This window comes from Mus pahari, chromosome 2 (assembly GCF_900095145.1).
Source record: "Mus pahari chromosome 2, PAHARI_EIJ_v1.1, whole genome shotgun sequence".
In the NCBI taxonomy this organism is placed as follows: Eukaryota; Metazoa; Chordata; class Mammalia; order Rodentia; family Muridae; genus Mus; species Mus pahari.
Window position 1 is genome coordinate 140638786 of NC_034591.1, and position 6862 is coordinate 140645647.

At 46.6% G+C, this 6862-nt stretch overlaps 1 protein-coding gene across 1 annotated transcript in view; it reads left to right on the plus strand.

The window, feature by feature from the left end:
• Positions 1-556: 556 nt before the first annotated feature.
• The window catches only part of Vwf (von Willebrand factor), a 154417-nt gene continuing 148111 nt past the window's right edge, over positions 557-6862 (plus strand). The window contains exons 1-2 of the mRNA XM_029534982.1: positions 557-655; positions 1355-1508. The gene's annotated coding sequence lies outside the window, so the exon portion shown is untranslated. The remainder of the gene's footprint in view (positions 656-1354; positions 1509-6862) is intronic.

Sequence of the window (6862 nt, forward strand, 5' to 3'; positions counted from 1 at the left end):
AAATCTGCCCAGACTCTTAGCACATGGGATGCTGTGAAGGTCAAGAACAATTAACTATGCTATAGTCACTGTATAAAAATAAAGGGGTTAAGCTGGGCCCTGCCCTGAGAGGCCACAGGGAAGGGGAATATGACATTTAAGGTAAAAGAAGCTACTTAGGGCAATCTCCTCCTGCTCCCCGGTCCCCATGACAAGGTCACAATTTCCCAGGCTCCTTTATAGCTGGAGTGGCCACATAGCCAACTTACGGGCAATAGGAAGTAATCAGCAATGGCAGGCACATGTCCTTAAGGGTAGAGGCTCCTTCCTGTCCCCTGGGTCCATTCAATCTATGACTTTCTATTCCTCCTATAGGCAGCCAAAGCACTGTGTGATCTCTGTCCATATAGGAGAGACAGTACTGTGTGTTTACATAGTCTGTGCTGCTGGGTCTACTCTGTACATGGCGGTGTCTGGGCCACTTATGCAGAGAGAATCACCTGGGAAGGACTGTGGTCTGTCTCATGGCACCATGGTTATTGGGTGTGCCCCTTCTGGCACTGACAGTCTAACTGCTAAGGTTTCAATGTCGTTTGTCCCCTAATGGTTCATGCGTTGGAAGCTGGTATGTCTGTGCAGTGATTGTGAGAAGTGGTGGAACTTTCTACAGGGGGAGGTGAGTCCATAGGGAGTGAGCACTGAGGTGGGATTAGTGGAGTTCTTATGGGACCCTAGTTAGTTCCCAGAAAGAGAAACACAGGTTTCTCTGTCTACCCCAACCCTTGTGTTGTTCTCTTTCATTTTTGAGACAATCTTACATTGGCTAACCTGGAACTTACTAATTTTAGTTCAGGCTGGCCTCAGATCCCTTCTCTCCTAAGTGCTGGTATGTATGGACCATGAGAGCTGGCCTGGCTTCTTGTCTCTTCATGTGACACCTCTCTGGCATGAGACACAGCTTGATGAGACACAGCTGAGGGGGATATTGCCAGAGGCAGAGACAGTACACACCCACCGCACTTCAGACTTCCAGCTTCCAGACCTTCGAGCTATTCTATTCAGTAATCTCTTTTCCTTATGGAGGACCAGCTGAAGGCAGGTGTTTCCCACGTAAGTGGAGAACACTGATCATAGGAAGTGAATCCTTAGGTAGGGAGCTGTGGGTGAGAGGCTCCTCCTCAGCTGGCTGATGGCTAGCATGAGGATGGCGAGGAAGGGGTGGTGCTGGGAGATGAAGAAAGCTGACCGGTGTGAGAATGTCCTTGAGAATGTAAGGAAAGTCACAAGACCAGAAACCGCAGTGGGTCAGTCCTCAGGTCTCCTGGGAGGAGGTGGGGCCTTAGGAACGTGATGACAGAAACATTCTTTCTTTTAGGGTCAATGACACAGTTGAGCAGATGAAGGCTCTTCCCACCAAGACTCCAGACCTGGGTTTGATCCCTGGGGTCTGCCTGTCATCGTTGTCATCGTCATTGTTGTGGGAGAGAAGTGACTTCCACACGTTTTCCTCTGACCTCCCTGTGTGTGAGGTACTCACCAGCCCTGTCCTGCTGACAATACAAATTGATATAAAAAAGCTTTCCTTTTTACTAAGTCATTCCTCTACATTGTCCTCTTTCCCCTGCTCGCTTTTGCTTTTCCTGCTCCTCGCTGCTGGGAGAGGCTGAGGCAGGGAGATGCTTCAAACCTAGGAAGTTTAAGGCCATCATCACAGGCAATAAGGGTCTCGTGCACAGAATGACAGGAGCAAACCGAAGAAGAGAAAACTCTTCATCATATCTTAGCTCGTCAGATCTATTTCACATCAAACTATAACCATGATTGTCAACTCGCCCCTTCTCCCCCGGCCCAAGTTACCATCGTCTCTTGCCTGAACCTGGTCCAGCTTTCTGGCTGCAACATACTACCTGATAGAGACAACTTAAGGGAGTGGGGATTGATTTTGGCTCAGGGTTTCATTCCATGGGCTGCTTTGGTCCTGAGATGATGTGGAATGTTGTGGTGGCTGGAGGCTGGAGGCAGAGGAAATACTGTTCACACTAGCAGGTGACACAGTCTCTCTCTCTCTCTCTCTCTCTCTCTCTCTCTCTCTCTCTCGTCTTCTATTCTGCTGGGATCTCCCACCTATGGGATGGTGTGATACCCCACACTTGAGCTTATCTTCTCTGCCTAATTTTCTTTTGAGGTTCCTTCAGAGACCCATCCAGAGATGTGGTTCACTCTTTGCTATCTTAGTTATTGTCCTCCGTTGCTGTGAAGAGACACCGTGATCAAGGCAACATAGAGAAGGAAGAGTTTAATTGCAGATTTGCTTACGGATTTAGGTCATGGCATCATGGCAGGAAACATGGCAGCAGGAAGGAGAGAAGGGGGGCAAGGGGGAGAGGGAGAGAGAGAGAGAGAGAGGAGAGGAAGAGGAAGGGAGAAAGGGAGAGAGGGAGAGAAAGAGAGAGGGGGAGAAGAAGAGAGGGAGGGAGAGAGAGAGACTGGGCCTGATGTGGGCTTCAGAAATGTCAAAGGCCACCCCCCACTGACACTTTCTCAGACAAGGGCACATCTATTCCTGAAGACATCACATACTTGAATTATTTCACATGGCAAATCAAGCCGGTATGGACCTAAAAATTTCATCCCTACTGTCTTACTCAGCTGTGATCTACAGTAACAACTAGTTTGGCCAGATGTGCACAGAGTTTAGTGTAAATGAGGCCTCGTGTTCCATCAGTAGCACCATGTATGTATATATTATTTTTTAGGGGGAATATTTTTTGTTGGTTTTGTTTTGGTTTTGTTTTTTTCCCAGACAAAATTTCTTTGTGTAGCCTTGGTTGTCTTGGGACGCACTCTATAGACCAGGCTGGCCTTGAACTTAAAGATCTGCCTGCCTCTGCTTCTGGAGTGCTGGAATTAAAGGCGTGTGCCACTGTGGTCCAGCAGACAGACAGGTTTAAAGGCTCCTTTGTATAAAGCAATTTGATAATGTGTAACTCACCAGTCAGTTTCACTTCTCAGAGCCTATCTCGAGGAAATCCTTTACAATTAGGGCTGAGATATGCCTTCAAGATAGGCAGCCAGTATTGTTTCTGGCTGTCAAAAGAAAATATAAGCATCCCAATTGTCCTGGTTGGGGATGTTAAAGGTCCTCTGGCATCCAGTCAGGGTGGAGTTTCACATAGCCATGAAAAAACAATGCTATGGAACAGTTCTTAAAAAGCTGGGAAATACTTCTGATGGAACCGGACGCAAAGGAGAGCCATGAACAGGGCGAAATCAGCTGTGTCAGACATAAGCATCAGGCAGCCTCCCAAGAAGCCAAAGCCACACCCTCCTACCCTAACGACTGCCCGTAAGCATGTGCTCGAACTAGTCCTGAAATAAACAAAGAAAGTTAAAGAGGAAAGAGGCAATGAGATAGATGGCTTATCAGGCAAAGCGCCTGCTGCACTAACATAGTGACCTGAGTTCAATCCCTGGAACCAACTTCAGAGAATTGTCCTCTGCTCCATATGTGCTCACGTCTGTAAGTGCATGTGCACGCATGTGTGCACACACGTGCACATGCACGCATGAGCACACATGTACACATACATGTGCACACACATGCACACACATATACACATACAAAATAAAAATAAGTTTTGAAGAAAGAGAGAAGCTGCTGAGAACACACATTCTGTGCATCTGAACTCTACCTCTAGGTGGTAGATGACTGTCATTTCCTTATAGTCTCAAAAAAACAAAAAAGTGACAATGGGCTTGGAGTTGCATTTGATGACTTTAAATGATTTATTTAGGGATTTAGGGAGACTGGAAGGATGGTTCAGTGGGTAGCAGCACTTGCTGTACACGCATAAGGATCTGAGTTCAGATCTCAGAGCCCACCTAAAAAATGGGGTGTGGCCATGTCTGCCACCCCCAGCACTCTGTGGGGCAGAGCCCAAAGATCCATGAGGCTTGCTGGCTGCCAGCCTAGCTCCAGACTCAGCAAAAGACCATGCCTCAAAGGAATACGAAGGGCAGTCCACATGCACTCCATACACACGCATGCGTGCATGCATGCACACGTGCACGTGCTTGAGTTTGCTTTTAAAAGAGGGTTATCTATTTGTCTTGCATGTTACAGCCCAGCCACCTACTTGTGAACTGTAAGGGACAAGAATAAGCTCACTCTTGGCCTAAGTTGACTTTAGCTTCCCTGGAGGGAAAATTTGCTACCAACACCCGGTTATAAAGATATTTATTTTTCTTATCTTTTTAGTTGTGTGTATGGGCGATGTGTGCATGTGGACATGTGTGCAGAAGCCAAAAGCTTCAGAGCTCCTGGCACTGGAGTAACAGGTACCCTTGAGCTGCCTGGTGCGGGGGCTGGGCATCAGACTCAGGTCCTGCGGAAAAGCAGCAAGTGTTCTAAACTGCCGAGCCATCTCCCCAGCTTCAAGGATTGTTAGTCTTTTTTTTTTTTTTTAAAGATTTATTTATTTATTATATGTAAGTACATTGTAGCTGTCTTCAGACACTCCAGAAGAGGGCATCAGATCTTGTTACAAATGGTTGTGAGCCACCATGTGGTTGCTGGGATTTGAACTCCGGACCTTCGGAAGAGCAGTTGGGTGCTCTTAGCCACTGAGCCATCTCACCAGCCCAAGGACTGTTAGTCTTAATTGTGTGTGTGTCTCTGTGGGGATAGACAGTTGTGAGCTGCTCAATGTGGATGCTGGGAACTGAACATGGGTCCTTGGCAAGAGCACCAAACCTAGGGGTGCTCCATCTGGGTGTCCTTCAAAGGTAGGACAGACAAACAGCCATATAGTCAGTCATTTCTCCTTATCCAGTTTGTTCCTTGCAGTCTACTGTAGTTGGGACTTTAATAGAAAGTTCTAGAAATATCAGTTCCTAAGCTTTAAACAAGCTCATTATATTATTGTGATTTCTCTATTTCATTACTATTTATTATTGTTAGTTTCTTTCTCTGTGTTATGTATATATAACTTAAATTTTATCATAGACATATGTGTCTAGAGAATAGTAGTATTTTATTATTTTAAGGATCTATTTATTTATCACAAAGTTCTTTGAAACAAAGTTTTATTGTGTAACCCTGGCTGGCCTCTAAAACACAGTCCTGCTGTAGCCTCCCTGTAGTTGGGAATATACGCGTGTACAATAGAGGTTGACAACACACGGTTTCTAAAGCCAGGTGGCTCACCCTGGCGCCGAGCATCCCGTGGGGGGGGGGGGTCTTAGAACGTATTCCTCAGGGTAAGGCGTGACCTTTATACCAACCAGACACAGGTTTACTATACAGCAGTGAAAATGGTCTGTAATCACAAATGAGCGTGTGAGTGAACCTCACTAGGTGTAACTCTGAAGGGAGGACTCAAGGAAATGTCTGTCGCCCATGTACACAGAGCACCATGCTGGCAGGACTTAACCTCTGCTGGTGGAAGTCAGGGGAGCTGACCCTGGGCTGGGGACCAGAAGGGAGTCTGAGGGAGTCTCTGCAGAGCTGTAGTGCTTGCCTCTTAACCTGGATGCTGGGGACAGTGAACTGGCGGGTGAGTATTGAACTACCAGCTGATGACCTGGGGACTTTCTGTCTGAATGTTGTGCATCAATACGAAGGTTTCTCACAGTGAAAAAGAGTCCTAATGGTGCTTAAAAGCACACTTGGAATTTATTTCCCCTTAATTGGATGAAGTTTCCTGAAAAACCCACGGGGCTTCCTAGAATTTTTATTAATAATTCAAGTCTCCCGGGCCACGATCCTGGCAGAACGGGATCTGTGAAGTCACTCCCACACCCCTCCTTAGGATGCTTCAGTTCTACCCCGGCTGTTGTTCTCTGTCCCAGAGCTGGCTGCCTCTCCTGGCAGGTACACAGAGGCAACTCCCTCGTTGTTAATAATGAGCTGATGTATGTGACACACAGAGGTACAGGAGACAACAGGGCACCTCAGGACCAGCCACACTGGAGTGCCTTAAAGGGAACAAAAGACCAGCTCCAGACACTGGAAAGAGAGAATCAAATCCACAAAGAGGTTCTCTAGTTTTTATATGTAAGTTGTGGCATGCATGGAAAAGCACACCCACCCACCCACACACACACCACTACCATCCCCACCAAGTCCAGCATGTCATACCAACATATAGGAGGCTGAAGCACAAAGGGTCTCAAGTTTGAAGCCAGCTTGTGCTCAAAAATAGGAAATGAAATAAAGGAAGAAAGGAAGAAGAGAGGAAGAGGTGGAGAGGGAGGGAGGGGGAGAGAGGGAGCAAATAATATATCACACCAACAAGGGGAAGGTATTTGTTAAATACGTAACCTATAAAGACCTGATATCTATATTATATAATCAACTCCCACAAACCATTAAGAAGATAACCCAACTAGAAATGGGTTTATAGAAGATAGAAAAGATGAAAATACTTTTTTTTCAAAGAAAGGAAAACCAAATGGAATCAACATTCATTTATCCATAAAAGCACCTGGGAAGAGGCAGAGCCTCTTGGGAGCTGAGGGAATGAAGGGGGGCCCCAGTAGGTCCTTTGCATCGGGGAGCTCAGTGCTGTTTGTCTGCTATCATTGAGTGTTCATCACGAGATAAATCGATGTGATCACATGATTGGCCCTGGGATGGTCACATGATCTGCCCCGGGACCTATAAACTGTCGCAGTAACTCCGAGCCCAGTTGGAACCGTGAAGCTATCTGCACGCCCTAACCTTATCCGTTGGGACAAACACTAGCGCTGGAGACTGGCGCCTGGTACACACAACAGCGTTGTTTATAGTGAATAAATGCCCAAAGTGGGGAGCTGTTTCCACCATGCTCAAAAACAAGTGACGAAAATGATAAAGTTGTGAGCTGCCATGTGGTTGCTGGGA